The sequence below is a fragment of the Hyla sarda genome, chromosome 6, assembly GCF_029499605.1.
Source record: "Hyla sarda isolate aHylSar1 chromosome 6, aHylSar1.hap1, whole genome shotgun sequence".
NCBI lineage: Eukaryota > Metazoa > Chordata > Amphibia > Anura > Hylidae > Hyla > Hyla sarda.
The window spans coordinates 36,813,855-36,841,692 of record NC_079194.1 but is presented as its reverse complement, the minus strand read 5'-3'; the positions used below and the strand labels follow the sequence as shown (position 1 = coordinate 36,841,692).

At 46.6% G+C, this 27,838-nt stretch overlaps 1 protein-coding gene across 2 annotated transcripts in view; it reads left to right on the top strand.

The window, feature by feature from the left end:
- LOC130275484 (complement factor H-like) overlaps window positions 1–27,838 on the top strand; it is a 162,024-nt gene that overhangs the window by 19,300 nt on the left and 114,886 nt on the right. The window contains exon 1 of one of the 2 annotated variants that reach the window (XM_056523522.1): window positions 13,203–13,311. The exons of the other annotated variant lie outside the window; for it this stretch is intronic. The gene's annotated coding sequence lies outside the window, so the exon portion shown is untranslated. Of the gene's footprint in view, window positions 1–13,202; window positions 13,312–27,838 lie in introns of those variants that run through there. 2 annotated transcript variants of the gene reach the window in all.

Below are 27,838 nucleotides of genomic sequence, written 5' to 3'. Positions count from 1 at the left end.
ATTTTTAAACAGGGATCAATGAATGTGTGCGGGCAAAATGTAGTGTGTGTGTGTTTCACTTTTCTTTATATATATATATATATATATATATATATATATATATATATATATATATATATATATTATTATATATATTTTTTTTTAGGTAGTACTACTACTCCCAGCATGGAACGCACTGTTCCATGATGGGAGTAGTAGTACCTGTACTAATTGACAGATCACCCCGAGTCCGTTGCGATCCTCCTCTATAATGTATAGATGCGGTCAGCCGCTCTTCTATAGTCCCCTGCACTGACGTATTTATACACCTATTCATATTTCCTGCAGAGAGCTGTGATTTACCAGATGGTTACTGCCAATCACAACTCTGTGGGAAATATGAATAGGTGTATATATACGTCAGTGCAGGGGACCATAGATGGGCGTCCGGTCGCATCTATGCATTATACAGGAGGATCACAGCGGACATCAGGAGTGACACCTGCTGTGATCTTTCCTTAACTGCAGGTACTACTGCTCCCAACATAGAGCACACTCTGCTCCATGCTGGGATCTGTAGTACCTGCATTAATAGACAGATCGCAGCGAGTGTAACTTCTGACACCTGTTGCAATCTGTCTAATAATGCAGATACTACAGCTCCCAGCATGGAGCAGAGAGTGCAGAGATGCGGAGCAGGAGAAAGCTGCACTATCTCTGCACTATACTCTGGCCAGTGATATATATATATATATATATATATATATATATATATATATATGAATAGAACATCACTCATTCATATTTCCCTCTGAGACCTGTGATTGGCTGCAACCATCCGGCCGATCCCCACTCTGGGCAGAAAATATGAATGAGTGATGTGAATTTCTATTCTAGTACAGAGCAGAGATGCGAGCACTGTATAGAGCCGCTCCGCATCTCTGCAATAGATCGGGTTTCAGGATTGACACCTGCTGTGATCTATCTATATTAGTACAGGTACTAATACTCCCATCATAGAACAGTTTGTTCCATGCTGGGAGTAGTAGTACTACCTAAAAATTGTAAAAAATAAAAAATAAATAAGTGAAACACACACACTTTATTACAAAATTAATTAAAATTTTGTTATAAAAAATCAAAAAATTGTTAAATACATTCTTTCCCATCCCTACTGCATCCTTTTTTTTTTTTTGGTACCCAACAAATATTGAATAAAATGTCAAATGGCCAAAAAAAAATGCAATTTCCACTCAAATGCAAAAAAACGCCAGGAAAAAAAACGCCAGAAAAAAACATCAGACACAAGAAATTGCACTGGTGTTTTTTCTGGCATTTTTTTCAGTGAAAAAAACGCAGGGAGAAAACAGGTGGAGTCCTGGCCTAAAATCTCTTTTACTTGTAGTCTCACGTTTAATAAACTTTACAATGCATTAATCATCTGTGAGAAAAGGTCTTTTTGGCTTTAATATCAATAATGTTTGGTGACTAATTGGTGACTAAGAGAAAATCTTCTGAGATTCAATTCAGGAGACTCTTCCTAAATACATATAACTAGCAAATTCAACAATTTCTATCTGTATTGAAGATTACAGGTTTTTCTTTTTATTAAGCGAGATCAAATTGTGGAGATATTGGCCCTCAAAAGAGAAGAGCAAATTTTTGAAAAATTCGATTCAGCCGATTCGTCAAATATTCCAAATAAATTTGTTTCGGTCCGAATTTATTCACAGAGAATCACTATTAAAGATGCCTATTTCTGGCCTACAGAGAGCCTCAATAGATATGTAGAACACTTTGCCTTGCTGTAACAGGTATACAGTAGGGTGTGTGCTGGGTTAGTGAAATAATAATGTTATTCAATATGACATGCAGATCAGAGGTGTCTCTATTAGAATCACTGTCGTAGAGCAGCACAATGACAGAGCCTGGAGGTGGCATCAGCATGAGGAGACCATATAGTGGCTGAATGACATAGCGTGGAGGTGGCAGCAGCATAAGGAGACCATATAGTGGCTGAATAACACAGCCTGGAGGTGGCGGCACAGAGGGTGTCAGGAGTGACACAACATATGGTCCATTGTAAGAACGTATGGTCCATTGTAACCGGTGTGGGTAAAAATTTCCCCTCTAAGGCCCTACTCTCCCATTATTAATTCCCTTCTTGGCAAGTGTTACTCGCCCTAAAAAGGAGGGCCCCACACAGGAACCTCTTCCTATTTCCACCTGCAAACACTGCTATTTCCCAGGGTTTTTAGATGAAAATGGGGATTGGTTCCTGTGTAAGGCCGCCCTTTTTTAAGACAAGTTACACTTTCCTAGAAAAGGTGGAAGGGAACAACGTATTGTTCATTGTAGCAGGTGGGGGTAAAATCTTCCCCTGTAATGCCCTACTCTCGCCCTATTAATTGCCTTCTTGGCAAGTGTTACCCTAAAAAGGGCGGCCCCACACAGGAAACTCAATTTCCACCTAAAAACCCTGGGAAATTGCAGTGTTTGTAGGGGGAAATAGGGAGAGGTTCCTGTGTGGGGCCGCCCTTTTTACGGTGGGTAACACCTGCCAAGAAGGGAATTATTGTGAGAGAAGGGCCTTACAGGGGAAATTTTTACCCCCCACCGGTTACAACGGACCATACGTTGTTCCCTTCCACCTTTTAGAGGTCTTTGCATCACTTCAATACTTGGTGGTGTAGGTGGCACATGGTGTTGTTTGCACACCTTTGTTTTTGTTTGATTTCTAAAATGTTTTGGAACTTTTATCCTTAGATTATTATTAAAAGTTAAGTTTTACGTAATGCATATCCTCAATACTTACTTGTGGTCTGATGCGGAGGAATGTCTATAACTGGGGAGCAGCACCTTATATATGTTTTGCACTATCAACACCAAGTGTTGGTGTGGCTCCATGGTCAATCTACTCTGATGCATCAGGCATTGGTGGGTGGAAATCCTGGCTGATCCATGCCTGATTCATCTTCACAAAGGTCAGTCTCTCCTTATTTTTCGTGGACAGACGAGTTCTCCTTGGGCTTACTATGGCCCCCGCCGCACTAAACACCCGCTTTGATGGAGCACTACTGGCTGGGCAGGACAGCTTTTCCATGGCAAACTCTGCTAGTTTCAGCCATAAATCAAGTTTGGCTGCCCAGAAGTCCAGCGGATCTTCAAGGTGTGTTGGCATGGTCATGTCAAGGTATGCCACCACCTGCTGGTTGAGGTCCTGCTCCAGGTCTACCTGCTGCTGATGAGTTGGTTCACTATGCGGGTGAAGAAAGCTAATCATTAGCGACTGTAGACTCCGGCTGTTGCTGATGGAGCTGGTACTGCTCCTGCCACCCCACCCGGGAGGTGGGGAGCAGCAGCCATGGCAGTGGAAGGTGAGCACAGAGGGCCCCCCGAGTCAGACCTGCAAGAGGATGGACGATGGTGCAAATAGGCATCAGCAAACTGACTACGTAGGATGTCTCTGTAGTAGTTCAGTTTGTCCTCTCTCTCAGTGGGTTTAAAAAATGCCCCCATTTTGTGCTGGTAGCGAGGGTCCAATAGGGTGGAGAGCCAGAAGTCATCCCACTGCCGAATGGTGACAATTCGGCGGTCACTATGCAAGCAAGTGAGCATGCATCGTGCCATTTGTGCATGTGACTCAGAGGAACTCCCTGCCTTCATCTCCACTGCATACTGCCATGGTGTGTCTGGGTCCTCTGTTTCGCCTTCCTCATAACCCTCTAGCTCCTCTAGCTGCTCCTGCTCCTCCTCTCCTGTCAGATGACTAGAAAAACCACCCATCTTGCAAAACCTAAACTGTGCTCCACTATGCCCCTCCCCCTCGTCCTCCAGTTCAGCCTCCACAGGGCTCATACGGCCGTGAAATGTAGGCGCCACGTCTCCAGTGCCCTGACCAGCCATTGTTTCCAACACATGTTGTAGTAGATGAAGCAGTGGAATGACATTGTTCATTCCGTAGTCCTGTTGACTGACTAATAATGTGGCTTCCTCAAAGGGCCTGAGCAAATGGCAGGTGTCATGTATGACCTGCCACTGGTTGACATTGAAGTTACACAGGGGAGTCCCCCTATCCACTTGGATCATCAAGAAATCAGTGATGGCTTTTCACTGTTCGTATAGTCGGTCCAACTTATGGAGGGTGGAATTCCAACATGGAAATGTTGCAAATCTGACTATGTTGGGAAATACCATTCTGACGCTGCAGCTCAAGGAGGGTGTGTTACACAGGGGAGTCCCCTTATTCACTTGGATCATCAAGAAATCGGTGATGGCTTTTCACTGTTCGTATAGTCGGTCCAACATATGGAGGGTGAAATTCCAACGTGGAAACGCCGCAAATCAAACTATGTAGGGGGATACCATTCTGACACTGCAGCTCAAGGAGAGTGTGCTTTGCGGTGTATGAGCGGCTGAAGTGCATGCAAAGTTTCCTTCCCATTGTTAGGATGTCTTGCAGATGGGGGGGGGAACACTTCAGGAATAGTGTTGAGCGGCATAGGCCATATTCGAATTCGCGAATATTCGCGAATATATGGACGAATATTCGTCATATATTCGCGAATATTTGCATATTCGTAATATTCTCGTTTATTTTTGCATATGCGAAACATTCACGTATGCGAAAATAACATATGCGAAATTTAGCATATACAAAATTTCGCATATGCGAACATATGCGAACATTCGCACACCAGTCTCACACAGTAGTATTAGAGCCTTCTTTACACCACACAAGCTGGAAGCAGAGAGGGGTGATCACTGTGATGTGTACTGTGGGGGGGAAAAAAAAAAAAAACGAATATTCGTAATTACGAATATATAGCGCTATATTCGCGAATATTCACAAATTCGCGAATATGCGATATTCGCGAGTAAAATTCGTATTGCGAATATTCGCGAGCAACACTATTCAGGAACCACTTCACAACCAGATTGAACACGTGTGCCATGGAGGGCGCATGTCTCAGGCTTCCTTGTCGCAGCACAGACAAGATGTTCTTCCCATTGTCAGTGACCATGGTTCCCATTTCCAGTTTTCATGAAGTAAGCCATGATTCGATTTCTTGATGAATTACTTTTAGCAGTTCCTCCCCTGTGTGACTCCGTTCGCCAAGGCAAATCATGTGAAGAACAGCGTGAGAGTGTGGAGGCAGAAGCGGTGTGACCTGTACAAGTTGCTGTTGTGGCTGTGCAGGAACCACATTCACCCAGTGGGCCGTAAAGGACATGTATTGTCCATAGTTACAGTTCCACACGTTGGCGCTGCCTTGCACATTGGCACATACTGACAGGCTCAAGGACTGGCCCACCTTCTGTTCCACAAATTTGTGCAGGGCTGGTACTGCCTTCTTCGCAAAGAAATGACGGCTTGGGACTCTCCACCTCGGCTCGGCACAAGCCATCAATTCTCTGAAAGGTGCAGAGTCCACCACTTGAAAAGGGAGGGACTGCAGCACCAGCAAATTGGACAGGAGCAAATTCAGCTTCTGCGCCGTTGGATGAGTGAGTGCATACTGTTGTCTCTTAGACATGGCTTAGCCGATGGATTGCTGGCGGAATGTGACTTGAAGTAGGAGGAGCAGGAGCATCTGAAGTGACAGAAGATGGGTATGACACACATCCCCCTTGGGCTGAAGTGGTGGAGCCTTGGCTGGCTGAAACAGGGAGCGGCGTGCCACTGGGTGATGCAGCAGGCTGGACCAACACATCGGAGGCACGGTTCTCCCAGGCCACTTTATGGTGATGCTGCATATGTTGACGCAGGGCCATGGTGCCAACATTGAGACCCTGGCCATGCTTCACCTTCTGCCGACACATCTTGCATGTGGCCTGGTTAACAAAACAGTCCGCACTGATTGACTGCTACTGCCGCAGACTCTAGGAACCCCTGTTCCACTACCTTCCAGGAAGGTAGGCTGCCGCGGACATGTTTGGCTCCAGACTTTCCACTTCTGCCACCATGCTGACTGCCAATCATGCTACCACCTTGCTGGCTCAGCTGCTGCCTCATGGGCAACCTTAACCCTCTTCTCCTGATGATGAGGAAACCCCTTCTGCACCAGCTCCTAAGTGCAATCGGCTTCATCATCATCGAGTTGTGTCTGCACGTCACTTATGTCCTCCTCAGGTTCCTCAACAGTGTCTGCTGAACGCTCGCAACACCCCCTCCCAAGAAACTCTCCTCATCACTAAGTTCTCCATGGCCTGCTGTCAATTGGATAGATCCCTAAATCAACATTCTACATAGTGAAATCCAGTATTGTCTCATAGTCAGGTGAAATACACAAATGTATGGTGCAGAACCACCTGGATGTGTCCTCAAAATTGTCTTATGTATTGCTGGAGTAAAAAGAATCTGTCAGCTGTATTTGCTGAAAGTAAACTTTACTTTTCCTGGAGCTAATGGTGGTAGCTAAACGTATTAAAACGCCTTTCTATTCATCAGCCACGTGTCAAGAAGGCTAAGCCAAGCTACACAAGTGCCACAGCCTGACACATCCCCTTAATTACTCTCCCCTCACAGCTCCTCCTTGATTGACAAACAGGGCTCTGAACATCAGTAAAGGAGTGCCTGGGAGGTGGGAGCACTTTTCACAATGGGTAATATTAGAAAAAAAAATGCCAAAATGTGTAACCCCATTTCTTTTAAGTAAGTTCAAAATGGGCTTGGTCCCCAAGGGGTTAAAGGGGTACTCTGCCCCTTGACATCTTGTCCCCTATCCCAAGGATAGGGAATAATATTACTATTTGCAGGGATCTGGCCACTGGGACCCCACCCTGTGATCTCTGAGCCGGTACTGTGCCATTCTGTGTACTAGCCATAACGCCCCCTCTCATAGACATGAATGGAGGGGGCGTGGTGTGACCTCACAAACACTCCCTGCGGTGGGAGGTTCCAGCGGCCAGACCCCCTACTTTCAGACATCTTATCCACAATCCTTTGGAGAGGGGATAAGATGTCTAGGGGCAGAGTATCCCTTTAACCTCTTAAGGACCCAGGACGTACGGGGATGTCCCCGCACCCTGGGCTTTAAGGACCCAGGACGTCCCCGTACGTCCTGGCGTTTTCTGGTCCCTGCCGTGCGCCGGGCAGGGATCGGAAGCGGATGCCTGCTGAAATCCTTCAGCAGGCATCCAGGGCAAACGCCGAGGGGGGCCATGTCTGCCCCCCATGTCGGCGATCGCCGCAAATCGCGAGGGGGCTGATTGGGTCTCTGGGACCCGACCGCCTGGTAATTTTGCATGATCCCGGCTGTCACAGACAGCCAGGACCATGCTGGAGGCTAGGAGCCAGGTGGCAAGCCTGCCACCTCCTCCTATCCCCTGCGATCCGTCGGTTAGTTAACCGACCAATCGCAGAGGGGGGGGGGGGGGGCGGTTACTTCCTCCCGCCCTGCCCGGCCCTTGGAAGTCCGGAAAGGACGGGCGGAAGACCGGAGGACGCGGTGGGGGACGGGGGACTGCTGGGGCCCGGCCCTGGTACTTACCTCGTCCCTGATCTTCGGCGGCGTCGCGGGACCTTTGCAGCAGTCCAGACCACCATAAAGCAATCTGGACTGCTCCATCTGGTCCCCTTACACTACAACTCCCAGCATGCCCAGACAGCCCTTGGCATCTGGGCATGCTGGGAGTTGCAGTTTTGCAACATCTGGAGGTCCACAGTTTGGAGACCACTGTGCCCTTCCAGATGTTGCAAAACTACACATCCTCAGCATGCCCTTACTGTCCAGGCATGCTGGGAGTTGTAGTTCTGTAACATCTGGCCCTTCAGATGTTGCAGAACTACAACTCCCAGCATGCCTGGACAGTTTTGGCATACTGGGAGTTGTAGTTTTGCAACATCTGGAAGGGAACAGATTGGGAACCACTGTATTAGTGATCTGCAAACTGTAGTCCTCCAGATGTTGCAAAACTACAACTCCAAGCATGCTGGGAGTTGTAGTTCGGCAACATCTGGCTCTAAAGATGTTGCCGAACTACTACTTCCAGCATGTCTGAGAATGTTTGGGAGTTGTGGAGGCACACTGGTTGGGAAACATTGTCTGTTTCCTAACTCAGTGTTTCCCAACCCGTGTGCCTCCAGCTGTTGCAAAACTATAACTACCAGCATGCACTGATAGACTGTGCATGCTGGGAGTTGTAGTTTTGCAACAGCTGGAGGTTCACAGGTTACATTCACATGGGCAGGGGGCTTACAGTGAGTATCAGTCTGCAAGTTTGCGATGCAGCAAATTTTGCGCGACAGCTCAAACTCGCAGCGGGAAACTCGCTGTAATCCCCCGCCCATGTGACTGTACCCTAAAAACACTACACTACACTATCACAAAATAAAATAAAAAGTAAAAAACACTACATATACACATACCCCTACACAGCCCCCCTCCCCAATAAAAATGAAAAACGTCTGGTACGCCACTGTTTCCAAAATGGAGCCTCCAGCTGTTGCAAAACAACAACTCCCAGTATTGCTGGACAGCCGTTGACTGTCCAAGAATGCTGGGAGTTTTGCAACAGCTGGAGGCACCCTGTTTGGGAATCACTGGCGTAGAATACCCCTATGTCCACCCCTATGCAAGTCCCTAATTCAGGCCTCAAATGCACATGGCACTCTCACTTCGGAGCCCTGTCGTATTTCAAGGCAACAGTTTAGGGCCACATATGGGGTATCGCCATATTTGCCTAACAAATTTTGGGGTGCTTTTTCTCCTTTCACCCCTTATGAAAAGGTGAAGTTGGGTTCTACACCAGCATGTTAGTGTAAAAAAAAAAAAATTTTTTACACTAACATGCTGGTGTTGCCCTATACTTTTCATTTTGACAAGAGGTAAAAGGGAAAAAAGGCCCCCAAAATTTGTAATGCAACTTCTCCTGAATACGGAGATACCCCATATGTGGGCGCAAAGTGCTCTGGGGGCGCACAACAAGGCCCAGAAGGGAGAGTGCACCATGCACATTTGAGGTGATTTGCACAGGGGTGGCCGATTGTTACAGCGGTTTTGACAAACGCAAAAAAAAAAAAAAAAACACATGAGACCCCATTTCGGAAAGTACACCCCTCACGGAATGTAATGAGGGGTGCAGTGAGAATTTACACCCCACTGGTGTCTGGCAGATCTTTGGAACAGTGGGCTGTGCAAATTAAAAATTTCGTACAGCCCACTGTTCCAAAGATCTGACAGACACCAGTGGGGGGTAAATGCTCACTGTACCTCTTGTTACGTTCCTCAAGGGGTCTAGTTTCCAAAATGGTATGCCATGTGGGGGTTATTTTGCTGTCCTGGCACCATAGGGGCTTCCTAAATGCGACATGCCCCCCGAGCAAAATTTGCTCTCAAAAAGCCAAATATGACTCCTCTTCTGAGCATTGTAGTTCACCCGTAGTGCACTTCAGGTCAACTTATGGGGTACCTCCATACTCAGAAGAGATGGGGTTACAAATTTTGGGGGGTATTTTCTGCTATTAACCCTTGCAAAAATTTTACATTTTGGGGGGAAAACACACATTTTAGTGACATTTAAAAAAAAAATGTTTTACATATGCAAAAGTCGTGAAACACCTGTGGGGAATTAAGGCTCACTTTATTCCTTGTTATGTTCCTCAAGGGGTCTAGTTTCCAAAATGGTATGCCATGTGTTTTTTTTTTTTTTTTTGCTGTTCTGGCACCATAGGGGCTTCCTAAATCCAACATGCCCCCTAAAAACCATTTCAGAAAAACGTACTCTCCAAACTCTCCCCTTGTCGTTCCTTTGATTCTGAGCCCTCTACTGCGCCCGCCGAACAATTTACATAGACATATGAGGTATGTGCTTACTCGAGAGAAATTGGGCTACAAATATAAGTATACATTTTCTCCTTTTACCCCTTGTAAAAATTCAAAAATTGGGTCTACAAGAACATGCGAGTGTAAAAAATGAAGATTGTGGATTTTCTCCTTCACTTTGCTGCTATTCCTGTGAAACACCTAAAGGGTTAAAATGCTGACTGAATGTCATTTTGAATACTTTGGGGGGTGCAGTTTTTATAATGGGGTCTTTTATGGGGTATTTCTAATATGAAGACCCTTCAAATCCACTTCAAACCTGAACTGGTCCCTGAAAAATTGTGAGTTTGGAAATTTTGTGAAAAATTGGAAAATTGCTGCTGAACTTTGAAGCCCTCTGGTGTCTTCCAAAAGTAAAAACACGTCAATTTTATGATGCAAACATAAAGTAGACATATTGGAAATGTGAATAATTTTTTTTTTATTTTGAATATCCATTTTACTTACAAGCAGAGAGCTTCAAAGTTAGAAAAATGCTAAATTTTCTAATTTTTCATCAAATTTTGGGATTTTTCAACAAGAAAGGATGCAAGTATCGATAAAATTTTACCACTATGTTAAAGTAGAATATGTCACGAAAAAACAAGCTCGGAATCAGAATGATAACTAAAAGCATTCCAGCGTTATTAATGTTTAAAGTGACAGTGGTCAGATGTGCAAAAAATGGCCGTGTCCTAAGGTGTAAAATGGCTGGGTCCTTAAGGGGTTAAAGAAGTTGTCCCATAAAAAAAAAAGGTCTATACTAATGCATTATGTGAAATTTTACATATTTAAATGTACCAGGATTACAATATTGTTTTAGATATATAAGGTTACTAATCCTCCATGTACTCATATTGCCCTTGGTTACAGCCCACTATGTCACGGTAATACATGGTCAGTTCACCTGCAGTCTCCTGAAGATAATGGCAGTTTGTCTCCACTGTGCTTATAAGCAAGGGGGATTGTGGGAAATTGTGTGCTCTGTTGCCTGGCAACAGCAGGGTTAGAGCTCAGAGAGGAAACTAGGTGATCAGATCCATGGGGGAGAAGAACTTTACAGGGATATAAGTTATTTTCCTTAAAAACAGCACATTTGTACTCCTTTACATATATGTATGGGGCACACATGTGGTGGCCACGGGTGAGGTCCGCAGCCACCACTACGCTGGGGTTAGCTACTTGTTCTTGGGGGTATTAACCCAAAGTCGGATGGTATCAACCCTTAATGTCACGTGACGCCACTGTAGTCTTGGTATCTCCCGGGGTACTACAGGTCCGGGGAACTCCGTCTCCCCACAGGCTAGCAAGGAAAGAATTGACTCCACACTAGGTTGCAGTTTAACGGAGGCTTTACTAACTTGAAGATAGGTGGTACATTCTTCACAGCGCTCAACCAAAGTTGCCCAAAGGGTTAACAGACAGTCTCGCAGTGCCTGGACTTGATATTGCATATATGTTGGCTCTTATGGCCGGACTAGGAGTTTTAGGTCTGCGCTATATTAGGCTTGAGATTACAGTCACTTACTGAAGTGTCGGTAGATTTGTGGCTTTTTGTCGGAAGATAATGAATTGTCCTTTAGGAATTCTCTGGTCAAGGCTGAAGTAAAGGCTTGATATTTCTCCACTCTGTACTCTTACTTGAAAATGAGTTGCTTTACTCTGAACTCGACTTCTCTCCTGAACTCCTGCACTCCACTCCACTCAGCTTCTCTCCACACTTGAACTCTCCAGAACTGCTGACCCCTGAACTGTGCTCCTCAACTCCACTGAACTCCACCTAGACTCAACTACACAGGAAATGCCACCCCTTATAAGGGAAGGCTAAACTAAAGCCCATTGGCCAGGCAGCTGTGGACCATAGAGTTGTCTGTCTCTCCTTTGGGATTAACAATACAGTTACATACAAGCAATAACATAATACCTTACACAAAAGTTTAGTCTAGCCCTCAGTCCTCCACTCTCACATACCCTGACTAGGCATGAGGTTGCTAGGTAACATACTTAAAGCTACAGATACCTAATAACAGATTATTAAGTTATAACAGTGTAAATACAAATTAGAAATGGTTGAGTCCCTGCATGGGAGCTCCCAGGACACTGGAGGTCTCAGTCTGACAGGGCCTACAATACATTGACACAATATAGCTGTTCTGGGACACCACACACATCTGTGGGACAATCCTGACAATCCGATTGTGGGGTCCTGCCGCTGCTGACCCCCGCGATCTTGCACACCGCACCCCATTAAAATCAGTCCCCGTAGCGTGTTCGCTCCTGGTCTGATTACTGTCGTTCACGGGGCCGTAGCTTTGTGATGTCAAGGCTCCGCCCCGTGTGACGTCACGCTCTGCCCCCTCAATGCAAGCCTATGGGAGGGGGTATGACAGCTGCCCCCTGCCATAGGCTTGCATTGAGGGGGCGGAGCGTGACGTCACACGGGGCGGAGCCTTGACGTCACAAAGCTACGGCCCCGTGAAGCAACACCGGTCTTACACGCCGGGTCAGTTACCTCCTCCCCTTCCACCTGGATAGAGTTGTGTATATACCTTTTTGTACTAGTGCCGATGTTTTCACTGCCCCTTTTTTCTGTGCTTTTTTCTGTTAGTTAGAGTTGGATCTCTTATATTACTTCCCTGTCGCCCCATTAGTAGGTGACATACACTGAACATATAGGTGTGTTTTAGACATTTAGGTGCTTTTTTTCCCTTTCTATTTATGGAAAACTATACATATAGGGGGAGATTTATCAAAACCTGTGCATATGAAAAGTTGCTCAGTTGCCCATAGCAACCAATCAGATCGCTTCTTTCATTTTTAACAAGGCCTCTGCAAAAAGAAAGAAGCAATCTGATTGGTTGCTATGGGCAACTGAGCAACTTTTCCTCTGGATATACCCATACACTACTTACACCCCACACCCACCCCGACTCTGTGGGGGAGGGGGGATTTATCAAAAGCTGTGCAAAGGAAAAGTTGACCATTTGCCCATAGCAACCAATCAGATTACTTATTTTTCAGAGGCCTTGTTGAAAATGAATGAAGCAATCTGATTGGTTGCTATGACAACTGGTCTACGTTTCCTCTCCACTGGTTTTGATAAATCTTCCCCTTTGTGCAATATAATTGAATAGACAGTATATACTTGATCATTTGTGACCATCAGCAAAGTGTAAAGTTAAATATAGTTCAAACAAAGAAAAGCTTAGGCACAGCAGGTGCCGGAGTCTGTGTCGGAGTCTGTGGGTGGCGGGGTGCTGACTCTATATAGAAAACATGCAGTATGCAGATAATCCAATCACAAGAAGAAATGAATAGAGTCGCAACTCACCGCACTGTTAAACTTCAGGCTTTAATGCATAATGCCACAGGGTCCATAGACAAAGACACCCGACATCGGGAGAAGGCAGGGGGGGTGCAGGGGAACAACAAAGTTAGAACTGTTTCACATCCAGTGATGCTTCTTCCGGTCTCTAGAACTCAGGCGATCCTGTGTGCTTAAATCACCTGAAGTCACGTGGTACAGGTAAAACACATATAAAGCATATATATATATATATATATATATATATATATATATATATATATATATATATATATATGTAGTAAACACAAACCTTTCCAAAAACACCCATATAGTGAAAGTAAGGTCAAAATAGGATCTAAACCTAGTGTACATGCGGTTATATGAACGATGAAAGATCTTTCCTTTCATTAAGTCCCAGTAGATTTCTCGCTGTGCGAGCCGTAGCTCCTTGTTCACATCGCTCATATTGTCATACATGCGTTCTATGCCCGCAAAGTGAAGTGCTCTCGGGTCATGCTATTCCTGTGAAACACCTAAAGGGTTAACATACTTTTAAAATGAGCTGCGTTCTTAAAGGGTTACATTTACAGGTCTCAGTACTAAAAACGAGCCATCAAAGTGTGTTTACATTTTTTTAACCCCTTAACGACATCTGATCTAAATGTACGTCATGATGCGGCGCCACTTCCCGCACCATGACTTACATTTACATCATGGAAATGACTGCAAGCTCCGGACCGCTCCTCGCATCATGTGCGGCAGGTCTCGGCTGCTATTAGCAGCCAGGGACCCGCCAGTAATGGCGGACGTCAACGATTGCGCTCATGTCCGCCATTAACCCCTCTGATGCTGTGATCAATACAGATCACTTTACAACAAAACCCCAGGAGGTACCAGGGTAATATACTGTTTACAACAACTTTAGGGAAAACCCCAAAGGGGTATTCTAAACTAGGACACCTCCTACAAAAATGTAACTTTTATTCACTCCCTTTAAAAAAAAAGGGGGATAATGATAAATCAAATATAGAAACACACTTGTGTGATGTAAAACTTGTACACTAGGTGTCAGTACCACACCTCTGGTTTAAAAACACGGCTCTAGTCTAGCTTCTATTATATCTAATAGATATCTCTGCTGCTTATAATAAAGGAGAGTGCACTAATGTAGAAAGGCCAATCAGGAGCAGATCAGTTGATAATGGTATTGGAGCTGACTATAAGCTGACTTATTAAAAGTTCCAAATAGCCAGTTCCTTGACATTTTGCTGGTCCCCCAGCTTTATCAAAAGAACTGGTGGTTGTTGATCATGGCATCTGCGGCGGTTCCGGTGGCGGATCTGATTGCCCGTGAAAGGTGGCGGGGATCATGTTAGCTAAACATAGTATGTGTTGCCAGATAAGAGCCATTTGGTCCATCTAGTGAGCCTTAACACCTCACAGGTGTTTGATGACTTTTCATTAAAGTTGATGTGAAAATGAAAAATTTTATTTTTCACACTAAAATGATGGTGTTACCCCAGATTTTTCATTTTTACATGGGGTAAAAGGAGAAAAAGGCTCAAAAATTTGAAGAGTATGTTCTCCCGATAATGGAAATATACTAAATGTGGACTCAGAATGCTCTGCTGGCGCACAACAGGTCTCAGAACAGAAGGAGTGCTATTGGGCTTTTGGAGAGAGAATTTGGCTGGATTTGAAGTAGGGCAATGTGCGTTTACAAAGAAACCACAGTGCCAGAAGAGCGGAAACCCCCCACATGTGACATTTTGGAAACTACACCCCTCACAGAACGTTAGAAGGGGTGCAGTGAGCATTTACACCCCACTGGCATCTGAGAGATCTTTGAAACAGTGGGCTGTGCAAATAAAAAATTAAGGGGGAGATTTATCAAAACCTGTCCAGAGGAAAAGTTGCTGAGTTGCCCAGAGCAACCAATCAGATTGCTTCTTTTTAACAAGGCCTCTGAAAAATGAAAGAAGCGATCTGATTGGTTGTTATGGGCAACTTTTCCTCTGGACAGGTTTTGATAAATATCCCTATAAATTTTTCATTTTCACGGACGAATGTTCAAAAAAATATGTCAGACATCTGTGGGGTGTAAATGCTCACTGCACCCCTTATTACATTCCCTAAGGGGTGTATTTCTCCAAAATGGAGTCACATGTGAGGGTTCACTGTTCTGGCAGCATGGGGGCAACGTTTCTCAACCAGTGTGCCTCAAGATATTGCATAACTCTTTTAAACTAAAATTACTATGGGGTTTATTTACTAAAAATGGAGTGTAGTTTTCTTTGTGGGTTTTGATTTCCCAAAGTATTTACTAAGGTTTTCCTACATTTTCCACTTTCCCTACATTTTGCTTTTTTTTTTTTTTTTTTTTTTACACATGCTCTGATCTGTAGGGTTTTCCTCAGCTCAAATCCACATTTTCTGTGGAAACCTTAGTAGATATTTTGGGATTTTTCAAAAATGTTGGGGACACGCCCCTTTTGTCGGGGCAATGCCAATTTTCTCCTGTGGCCATGCCCCCTTTTCAGGGTTTTCTTGTAAAATGGAGGGTTTTGGGGTTTTTTTTGTGGCAAATTGTGTCGCATGGGACGTGCAACACAATTGGGGCTCAAAACCCAACAAAAAAAAGAGTCGGGATCACGTTAGTAAATAAACCCCAATATGCGAATGTAATATTTATATTAAAATGATGTCTAACTTGTGTTTTTGTGTGTAATCCATATTCTATCCGAGTCTGTGAATACCGTAATTAACATGACCTTCACCATGACGTACCTAGGATATTTACTGTCAGCCTTTTCTTTCTCATGTATACACCTTGCCTGACGAAGGGTCCAGTCCGGACTAGAAACACGTTGCGGTAGTGCCAATAAAGTGTATTGTAGGACATGAAACCAGTGTTCTAATACTTTAACATAAGATAGGACCAGCACCAAAAAAAACTTAATTTTCTATTGTTACCAAACACTGGGCTATGAACACCAGACCCGGGGCTAGAGCCCAGTTAGCCCCTGCCCTAGCAATGACACTGGGCATAAGGCCATCCTTTATATTAGATAGGGCATGGGCCTATTCATAGACTTCAGAATATGAGCCAGGCTAGATGGGCCAAATGGTTCTTATCTGCCAACACATTCTATGGGGGGAGATTTATCAAAACCTGTCCAGAGGAAAAGTTGCTAAGTTGCACCTAGCAACCAATCAGATTGCTTCTTTCATTTTGCAAAGGCCTTTTCAAAAATGAAAGTAGTGATCTGATTGGCTATGGGCAACTCAGCAACTTTTCCTCTGGACAGGTTTTGATAAATCTCCCCCATATATGTTCCTATGTAAAACTAACAGCTCATAAGCGTGGCCTGCCAGCACATGAAATATTAGTCATTCAGCAATAGAAAAGTTATATTTTTAGCTTCAACTTTTGACCGTTTAAATTTTACAAATCAAAGAGAATTATTGTTAGAAGCCACAGAGATTTTAAATGCTAGATAAGCTTTTATGCCCTCCTTTCTCAGAACAGATTCGTCACAATGCTGACTACTTCACCAAGCTTAACCCCTTAAGGACTCAGCCCATTTGGACCTTAAGGACTCAGACAATTTTATTTTTACGTTTTCATTTTTTCCTCCTCGCCTTCAAAAAATCATAACTTTTTTATATTTTCATCCACAGACTAGTATGAGGGCTTGTTTTTTGCACGACCAGTTGTCCATTGTAATGGCATCACTCACTTCACCATAAAATGTATGGCGCAACCCAAAAAATACTATTTGTGTGGGGAAATTACATTTTTCTAATTTTGGAAGGTTTCGTTTTCACGCCCGTACAATTTACGGTAAAGATGACATGTGTTCTTTATTCTTTTGGTCAATATGATTAAAATGATACCCATGATAACGTACTTTTCTATTACTGTTGCGCTTAAAAAAATCTGCAAACTTTTTAACCAAATTAGTATGTTTAAAATCACCCTAATTTGAAGACCTATAACTTTTCCATTTTTCCGTGTAAGCGGAGATATGAGGGCTCATTTTTTGCGCCGTGATCTGTACTTTATATTGATACCATATTTGCTTATGTAAAACTTTTAATCCATTTTTTATACATTTTTTGGGGAATAAAATGCTAAAAAAAGCAGATATTTTTTTTTACGTCCCCACCGTTCACCGTACGGTATCATTAACATTTTATTTCAATAGTTCAGATATTTACGCATGCGGTAATACCAAATATGTATATAAAATATTTTTTTAACACTTTTTGGGGGTGAAATAGAGAAAATGGGACAATTTACGTTTTTATTGGGGAGGGGGTTTTTCCATTTTTTTTTTACTTAATTTTTTACAATTTTTTTATTTTTACACTTTAATAGTCCCCATAGAGGACTATTAATAGCAATCATTCGATTGCTAATACTGTTTTAGTGCTATGTATAGGACATGGCACTTATCAGTGTTGTCGGTCATCTTCTGCTCTGGTCTGCGGGAAGGTGAGGGGACCTCCGGCTGCCGTGCTGGATGATCAGATCGCCGCGGCAGCACTGCGTGTGATCCGATCATCCATTTTAGTGACCGGGATGCTGCAGATGCCGTGATCTGTATTGATCACGGCATCTGAGGGGTTAATGGCAGCGGGTCCCTGGCTGAGATCATCAGCCGGGACCTGCCGCGCATAATCCGGGCATCACTCTGATGCTCGCGGTTATGCTTAGGACGTAAATGTACGTCCTGGTGCGTTAAGTACCAGCTCAACAGGACGTACATTTACATCCTGCGTCGTTAAAGGCTTAAAGGGGTACACCGGTGGAAAACTTTTATTTTATTTTTTTTTTTTATCAACTGGTGCCAGAAAGTGAAACAGATTTGTAAATTACTTCTATTAAAAAATCTTAATCCTTCCAGTACTTATTAGCTGCTGAATACTACAGAGGAAATTATTTTCTTTTTGGAACACAGAGCTCTCTGCTGACATCACAAGCAAATTGCTCTCTGCTGACATCATACAGTGCCGCCGGTGGGGATGCGATCCGCGTGGCGGCACAAGTCCGCCCGCGGGCCGCATCCCGTTCCACTTACCTCCCTCTGTCTTCTGTGTCCTCCCAGCGCGTGCGGCCCCGCTCTCTAGGGTGCGCGCGCGCGCGCTGGCTCTCTTCAATTTAAAGGGCCAGTGCACCATTAATTGGTGCCTGGCCCAATTACTGTAAAACGTATAAAACACCTCTTCCCCTTCCTGTCCTTCCGGATCTTGTTGCCTAGTGCCTTGAGAAAGAATTTCCTGAGTGTCCATTGCCTTTGTTCCCAGAACCTTTGCTGTTGCCCCTGACTACGAACCTTGCCTTGCCTTGTCCTTTTGTACCACGCCATCTCAGCTGCCAGAGGGGTTGAGTCGCTACCGGGGGTTCCCGCTGCAGCAAGTCCATCCCGCTTTGCGGCGGGCTCTGGTGAATACCAGTAACCCCTTAGACTCGGTTCCCCTGGTACGGCCCATGCCATCACCTCCCTGGCACAGAGGATCTACCTCCAGTGTCCTCACCATCCGCCAGCCCGGATCCTGACAGTAGATCCCGCCATGAATTCCGCTGAGGTGCCGCTACCAAGCCTTGGAGACCTCACCACCATTGTGGCTCAACAGTTTCAACAGGTAGCCCAACAAGGACATCAGTTGACCCAACTGACTGCAATGGTTCAGCAACTTCTGCCTCTACGGCTGCAGCCATCTTCTCCGCCAGCTCCTGCACCTCCTCAACTGCAAGCTGCCACTTCCAGTACCAGAGTCCGTCTTTCTCTTCCTGACAAGTTTGACGGGGACTCTAAGTTGTGCCGTGGCTTTCTGATCCAGTGTTCTCTGCACTTGGAGCTGTCGGCTGACCAATTTCCAACTGAACGGTCAAAGGTGGCATTCGTGGTCAGCTTACTTTCTGGAAAGGCATTGTCTTGGGCCACTCCGCTTTGGGACCGCAACGATCCAGTCACCACTTCAGTCCAGACCTTCTTCTCAGAAGTACACTCTGTCTTTGAGGAACCAGCCCGGGTTTCTTCAGCCGAGACGGCTTTGTTGAATCTAGTCCAAGGAAGCTCTACAGTGAGCGATTATACCATTCAGTTTCGGACTCTTGCTTCAGAATTAGTCTGGAATAATGAGGCTCTCTGCGCGACCTTCAAGAAAGGTTTATCCAGCCACATCAAAGATGTTCTGGCCGCACGAGAGATACCCTCAACCCTGTCTGAACTAATCCATTTGGCCACCCGCATTGACATGCGTTTTTCAGAAAGGCGACAGGAGCTACGCCAAGAAAAGGATCTTGTTCACACCAGGCAGTTTCCTTGCCTAACTCCTCTCTTTCAGCATCCGCTGCAACCTGTTACTGTGCCTTCTGCCGAGGAGGCTATGCAAGTGGATCGGTCTCGCCTGACCCAACTTGAGAGGACTCGCTGTAGGAATGAGAACCTTTGCCTTTACTGTGCGAGCTCCGAGCATTTCCTAAAGGACTGTCCTCTTTGTCCTCCACATCTGGGAAGATGCACGCACCTAGTAAACGTGGGAGAGACGTTACTGGGTGTGGATTCATCCTCTCCACGCCTGACGATTTCTGTATGGATTTCTTTGCCTGCTAAACTGCCTTTTCTGCTGTGGCCTTTCTTCACTCTGTTTCAACAGGAAATTTCATTGAGGCCTCATTAGTCAACAGATTCAACATCCCTGTGACCTGTCTCGTCAAGCCCCTCTTCATTTCCTCCGAGTGGACAGAATCTTGACTGTACCGTGTGCTATCGCACAGAGCTCTTGCGCATGAACGTTGGTGTCCTCCATCATGAGGACTTTGATTTTTTTGTGCTTCTCAACTGTACCTCAGAAGTTCTACTTGGCTTGCCTTGGCTGATCTTCTGGGGACATTAAGAGTTGGGGTCGAATGATTGCCTACCTTAAGACTTTACCCACCAGTCAAGTACCCATCGCTTCACCTCTGCCAGGCCTGCCTAAGGCCTACCAGGACTTTTCTGATGTTTTTTGTAAAAAGCAAGCAGAGGTCTTACCACCACACAGACCCTTTGACTGCCCTATTGACTTGCTTCCGTGTACTTCTCCGCCTCGAGGCAGGATTTATCCACTCTCTGCTCCAGAGACCCAAGCCATGTCCGAGTATGTTCAAGAAAATCTAAAAAAAGTATTTATCAGAAAATCTTCTCCTGCTGGAGCAGGGTTCTTCTTCGTTGCTAAGAAAGATGGATCCCTACATCCATGCATCGATTACCGCGGTTTAAATAAAATTACAGTTAAGAACCGTTATCCACTCCCCCTTATTTCAGAACTGTTTGACCGTCTGCGGGGAGCAAACATTTTTACCAAACTTGATCTAAGAGGGGCTTATAATCTTATCTGTATACGTGAAGGAGATGAGTGGAAGACTGCATTCAACACCCGTGAGGGACATTTTGAATATCTTGTCATGCCTTTCGGTCTTTGCAATCCCCCTGCAGTTTTCCAGGACTTTGTCAATGAAATTTTTTGTGACATGCTGTATACCTGTGTAGTAGTCTATCTGGATGACACTTATTTTTTCTTCCAACTCAGAGGAACATCGCCTCCATGTCCGTCTGGTGTTACAGCGCCTAAGCAAAAATCATCTTTATGCTAAGATTGAAAAATGTCTCTTTGAAAGTAGCAGTCTACCTTTCCTGGGATACATAGTGTCCAGCCAAGGTCTTCAAATTGTCACGATGCCGGCTGGCAGGTAGTGGATCCTCTGTGCCAGAGAGGGATTGGCGTGGACCGTGCTAGTGGATCGGTTCTAAGTCACTACTGGTTTTCACCAGAGCCCGCCGCAAAGCGGAATGGTCTTGCTGCGGCGGTAGTGACCAGGTCGTATCCACTAGCAACGGCTCAACCTCTCTGGCTGCTGAAGATAGGCGCGGTACAAGGGAGTAGACAGAAGCAAGGTCGGACGTAGCAGAAGGTCGGGGCAGGCAGCAAGGATCGTAGTCAGGGGCAACGGCAGGAGGTCTGGAACACAGGCTAGGAACACACAAGGAACGCTTTCACTGGCACAATGGCAACAAGATCCGGCAGGGAAGTGCAGGGGAAGTGAGGTGATATAGGGAAGTGCACAGGTGAGGACAGTAATTGGAATCACTGCGCCAATCAGCGGCGCAGTGGCCCTTTAAATTGCAAAGACCCGGCGCGCGCGCGCCCTAGGGAGCGGGGCCGCGCGCGCCGGGACAGGACCGAGGGAGAGCGAGTCAGGTACGGGAGCCGGGGTGCGCATCGCGAGTGGGCGCTACCCGCATCGCGAATCGCATCCCGGCTGGAAGCAGAATCGCAGCGCCCCGGGTCAGTGGATCTGACCGGAGCGCTGCAGCGGAGAGAGTGTAGCGAGCGCTCCGGGGAGGAGCGGGGACCCGGAGCGCTCGGCGTAACAGTACCCCCCCCCTTGGGTCTCCCCCTCTTTTTAGGGCCTGAGAACCTGAGGAGCAGACTTTTATCTAGGATGTTGTCCTCAGGTTCCCAGGATCTCTCTTCAGGACCACAACCCTCCCAGTCCACTAAAAAAAAAGTTTTCCCTCTGACCTTTTTAGAGGCTAAGATCTCTTTGACAGAGAAGATGTCCGAGGAGCCGGAAACAGGAGTGGGAGGAACAGATTTGGGAGAAAAACGGTTGAGGATGAGTGGTTTAAGAAGAGAGACGTGAAAGGCATTAGGGATACGAAGAGAAGGAGGAAGAAGAAGTTTGTAAGAGACAGGATTAATTTGACACAAAATTTTGAAAGGACCAAGATAGCGTGGTCCCAACTTGTAGCTAGGGACACGGAAGCGGACATATTTAGCGGAGAGCCATACCTTGTCTCCAGGGGAAAAAACGGGAGGAGCTCTTCTTTTCTTATCCGCGAACCTCTTCATGCGTGATGAAGCCTGTAAGAGAGAATTTTGGGTCTCTCTCCATATAATGGAAAGGTCACGAGAAACTTCATCCACAGCGGGCAGACCAGAGGGCAAGGGGGTAGGGAGAGGGGGAAGAGGGTGACGGCCGTACACCACGAAAAATGGGGATTTGGAGGAAGATTCAGAGACTCTGAAGTTATACGAGAATTCGGCCCATGGAAGGAGATCTGCCCAGTCATCCTGGCGGGAGGAAACAAAATGTCGCAAATAATCACCCAAGACTTGGTTAATTCTTTCTACTTGTCCATTGGACTGGGGATGATATGCAGAAGAAAAATTTAATTTAATCTTGAGTTGTTTACAGAGAGCCCTCCAGAATTTAGACACGAATTGGACGCCTCTATCCGAGACGATCTGCGTAGGCAACCCGTGAAGACGAAAAATGTGTACAAAAAATTGTTTAGCCAACTGAGGCGCTGAAGGAAGACCAGGAAGAGGGATGAAATGTGCCATTTTGGAGAATCGATCAACGACCACCCAAATAACAGTGTTGCCACGGGAAGGGGGCAAATCAGTAATAAAATCCATACCAATCAGAGACCAAGGCTGTTCGGGGACAGGCAGGGGATGAAGGAAACCAGCGGGCTTCTGGCGAGGAGTCTTATCCCGGGCACAGATAGTGCAGGCTCGCACAAAGTCCACAACATCCGTCTCCAGAGTCGGCCACCAATAGAAGCGGGAGATGAGTTGCACAGATTTCTTGATGCCCACATGACCAGCGAGATGGGAGGAGTGACCCCATTTGAGGATTCCGAGGCGTTGGCGTGGAGAAACAAAGGTCTTTCCTGGAGGAGTTTGCCTGATGGAGGCTGGAGAAGTGGAGATCAGGCAGTCAGGTGGAATGATGTGTTGCGGAGAGAGTTCAACTTCCGAGGCATCCGAGGAACGAGAGAGAGCATCGGCCCTAATGTTCTTATCGGCAGGACGAAAGTGAATCTCAAAATTAAATCGGGCAAAGAACAGAGACCACCGGGCCTGGCGAGGATTCAGCCGTTGGGCAGACTGGAGGTAGGAGAGGTTCTTGTGGTCGGTGTAAATAATAACTGGAAATCTTGATCCCTCCAGCAGATGCCTCCATTCCTCAAGTGCTAATTTAATGGCTAGAAGCTCTCGATCCCCGATGGAGTAGTTCCTCTCCGCCGGAGAGAAGGTCCTAGAAAAAAAACCACAAGTGACAGCATGCCCGGAAGAATTTTTTTGTAAAAGAACAGCTCCAGCTCCCACTGAGGAGGCATCAACCTCCAATAGGAAGGGTTTGGAAGGGTCAGGTCTGGAGAGCACGGGAGCCGAAGAAAAGGCAGACTTGAGTCGTTTAAAGGCGTCTTCCGCTTGAGGAGGCCAAGACTTGGGATCGGCATTTTTTTTGGTTAAAGCCACGATAGGAGCCACAACGGTAGAAAAATGTGGAATAAATTGCCTGTAATAATTGGCGAACCCCAAAAAGCGTTGGATAGCACGGAGTCCGGAGGGGCGTGGCCAATCTAAGACGGCAGAGAGTTTGTCTGGATCCATTTGTAGTCCCTGGCCAGAGACCAAATATCCTAGAAAAGGAAGAGATTGGCATTCAAACAGACATTTCTCAATTTTGGCATAGAGTTGATTGTCACGAAGTCTCTGAAGAACCATACGGACATGCTGGCGGTGTTCTTCTAGATTGGCAGAAAAAATTAGGATATCGTCCAGATATACAACAACACAGGAGTATAACAGATCACGAAAAATTTCATTGACAAAGTCTTGGAAGACAGCAGGGGCGGTGCACAGGCCAAAGGGCATGACCAGATACTCAAAGTGTCCATCTCTGGTGTTAAACGCCGTTTTCCACTCATCCCCCTCTCTGATGCGAATGAGGTTATAGGCGCCTCTTAAGTCCAATTTAGTAAAGATGTGGGCACCTTGGAGGCGATCAAAGAGTTCAGAGATGAGGGGTAGGGGGTAGCGGTTCTTAACCGTGATTTTATTAAGACCGCGGTAGTCAATGCAAGGACGTAGGGAGCCATCTTTTTTGGACACAAAGAAAAATCCGGCTCCGGCAGGAGAGGAGGATTTACGGATAAAGCCCTTTTTTAAATTTTCCTGGACATACTCAGACATGGCAAGAGTCTCTGGGGCAGAGAGAGGATAAATTCTGCCCCGGGGTGGAGTAGTACCCGGGAGGAGGTCGATAGGGCAATCATAAGGCCTGTGAGGAGGTAGAGTCTCAGCTTGTTTTTTGCAGAAAACATCCGCGAAGTCCATATAGGCCTTAGGGAGACCGGTTACTGAGGGAACCACAGAGTCACGGCAAGGGTTACTGGGAACCGGTCTTAGACAGTCCTTGGAACAAGAGGGCCCCCAACTCTTGATCTCCCCAGTGGACCAATCCAGGGTTGGGGAATGAAGTTGAAGCCAGGGAAGTCCAAGGAGAATTTCCGAGGTGCAATTGGGGAGGACCAAAAGTTCAATCCTCTCGTGATGAGATCCGATGCTCATTAGAAGGGGCTCCGTGCGGAAGCGTATGGTACAGTCCAATCTTTCATTGTTTACACAATTGATGTAAAGGGGTCTGGCGAGACTGGTCACTGGGATGTTGAACCTGTTGACGAGAGAGGCCAAAATAAAATTTCCTGCAGATCCAGAGTCCAAGAAGGCCACGGTAGAGAAGGAGAAGGCAGAGGCAGACATCCGCACAGGCACAGTGAGACGTGGAGAAGCAGAGTAGACATCAAGGACTGTCTCACCTTTGTGCGGAGTCAGCGGACGTCTTTCCAGGCGGGGAGGACGGATAGGACAATCCCTCAGGAAGTGTTCGGTACTAGCACAGTACAGGCAGAGGTTCTCCATGCGGCGTCGTGTCCTCTCTTGAGGTGTCAGGCGAGACCGGTCGACCTGCATAGCCTCCACGGCGGGAGGCACAGGAACAGATTGCAGGGGACCAGAGGAGAGAGGAGCCGAGGAGAAGAAACGCCTCGTGCGAACAGAGTCCATATCTTGGCGGAGCTCCTGACGCCTTTCGGAAAAACGCATGTCAATGCGAGTGGCTAGGTGAATAAGTTCATGTAGATTAGCAGGAATTTCTCGTGCGGCCAGAACATCTTTAATGTTGCTGGATAGGCCTTTTTTAAAGGTCGCGCAGAGGGCCTCATTATTCCAGGATAATTCTGAAGCAAGAGTACGGAATTGTACGGCATACTCGCCAACGGAAGAATTACCCTGGACCAGGTTCAACAGGGCAGTCTCAGCAGAAGAGGCTCGGGCAGGTTCCTCAAAGACACTTCGGATTTCCGAGAAGAAGGAGTGTACAGAGGCAGTGACGGGGTCATTGCGGTCCCAGAGCGGTGTGGCCCATGACAGGGCTTTTCCGGACAGAAGGCTGACTACGAAAGCCACCTTAGACCTTTCAGTGGGAAACAGGTCCGACATCATCTCCAGATGCAGGGAACATTGGGAAAGAAAGCCACGGCAAAACTTAGAGTCCCCATCAAATTTATCCGGCAAGGATAGGCGTAGCCCAGGAGCGGCCACTCGCTGCGGAGGAGGTGCAGGAGCTGGCGGAGGAGATGACTGCTGAAGCTGTGGTAGTAACTGTTGTAGCATAACGGTCAGTTGAGACAGCTGTTGGCCTTGTTGCGCTATCTGTTGTGACTGCTGGGCGACCACCGTGGTGAGGTCAGCGACAACTGGCAGAGGAACTTCAGCGGGATCCATGGCCGGATCTACTGTCACGATGCCGGCTGGCAGGTAGTGGATCCTCTGTGCCAGAGAGGGATTGGCGTGGACCGTGCTAGTGGATCGGTTCTAAGTCACTACTGGTTTTCACCAGAGCCCGCCGCAAAGCGGAATGGTCTTGCTGCGGCGGTAGTGACCAGGTCGTATCCACTAGCAACGGCTCAACCTCTCTGGCTGCTGAAGATAGGCGCGGTACAAGGGAGTAGACAGAAGCAAGGTCGGACGTAGCAGAAGGTCGGGGCAGGCAGCAAGGATCGTAGTCAGGGGCAACGGCAGGAGGTCTGGAACACAGGCTAGGAACACACAAGGAACGCTTTCACTGGCACAATGGCAACAAGATCCGGCAGGGAAGTGCAGGGGAAGTGAGGTGATATAGGGAAGTGCACAGGTGAGGACAGTAATTGGAATCACTGCGCCAATCAGAGGCGCAGTGGCCCTTTAAATCGCAAAGACCCGGCGCGCGCGCGCCCTAGGGAGCGGGGCCGCGCGCGCCGGGACAGGACCGAGGGAGAGCGAGTCAGGTACGGGAGCCGGGGTGCGCATCGCGAGCGGGCGCTACCCGCATCGCGAATCGCATCCCGGCTGGAAGCAGAATCGCAGCGCCCCGGGTCAGTGGATCTGACCGGAGCGCTGCAGCGGAGAGAGTGTAGCGAGCGCTCCGGGGAGGAGCGGGGACCCGGAGCGCTCGGCGTAACACAAATGAACCCTAACAAGCTTTCTGCGGTTCTGGGTTGGCCACGCCCCTCTGGACTGCGAGCTATCCAACGTTTCCTCGGGTTCGCTAACTACTATCGTCAATTTATTCCCCACTTCTCCACCATCGTTGCACCTATTGTAGCATTGACCAAGAAAGACGCGAACCCGAGGTCCTGGCCACCAATGGCGGAGAAGGCCTTTAACCTTCTCAAGGCTGCCTTCGCTTGTGCACCTGTTCTGTCCAGGCCTGATCCCTCTAAGCCTTTTATCTTCGAAGTGGACGCTTCTTCTGTCGGTGCCGGTGCCGTTTTAACTCAAAAAACCACTACTGGAAAAAATCGCACTTGCGTTTTTTTCTCCAAGACTTTTTCTCCTGCAGAAAAAAATTATTTGATTGGAGATCGTGAACTTTTGACCATTAAATTGGCACGTAAGGAGTGGAGACATCTTTTGGAGGGCTCCCTGCATCCCATCATCATTTACACGGATCATAAAAATTTATCGTATCTCCAGACTGCCCAGCGATTAAATCCCCGCCAAGCTAGATGGACATTGTTTTTTGCCCGCTTCAATTTTGAAATTCATTTTCACATTCCACCGATGTCTCCGAATCTGAAGCCCCCTCCACAGCACATAATACCTCCTGAGTGTCTGATCTCCTCCGCTCCAACCACTCTTACATAGTTACATAGTTAGTATGGTTGAAAAAAGACATACGTCCATCAAGTCCAACCAGGGAATTGAAGTGAAGGGTGTAAGGGGATAAGGGGAAGGGATGTAGTTTTATAATTCTGCATAAGTATTAATTTTATTTTGTTCCAGGAATGTATGTAACCCTGTTTTAAAGCTGTTAATTGTTCCTGCTGTGACCAGTTCCTGAGGTAGACCGTTCCATAAATTCACAGTCCTCACGGTAAAGAAGGCGTGTCGCCCCTTTAGACTAAACCTTTTCTTCTCCAGACGGAGGGAGTGCCCCCTCGTCCTTTGGGGGGGTTTAACCTAGAACAGTTTTCCTCCATATTTTTTGTATGGGCCATTTATATACTTATATACGTTTATCATATCCCCCCCTTAAACGTCTCTTCTCAAGACTAAACAATTGTAACTCCTTTAATCGCTCCTCATAGCTAAGATGTTCCATGCCCCATATTAGTTTAGTCGCGCGTCTCTTCTGCAAGTTCCTCCATGGAAGACCTTTGTACCTCCACGCCTTCGCCTCAAAATTCTTAAATGGGGTCACTCTTCTCTTTTGGCCAGACATGCTGGTGTCAAGAAGTCTGTGCAGTTGATTTCCAGACACTATTGGTGGCCTTCCTTGGAGAAGGAGGTGACGGATTTCGTTCGGGCTTGTACTACCTGTGCCCGTGACAAGACTCCACGCCAGAAGCCGGCAGGT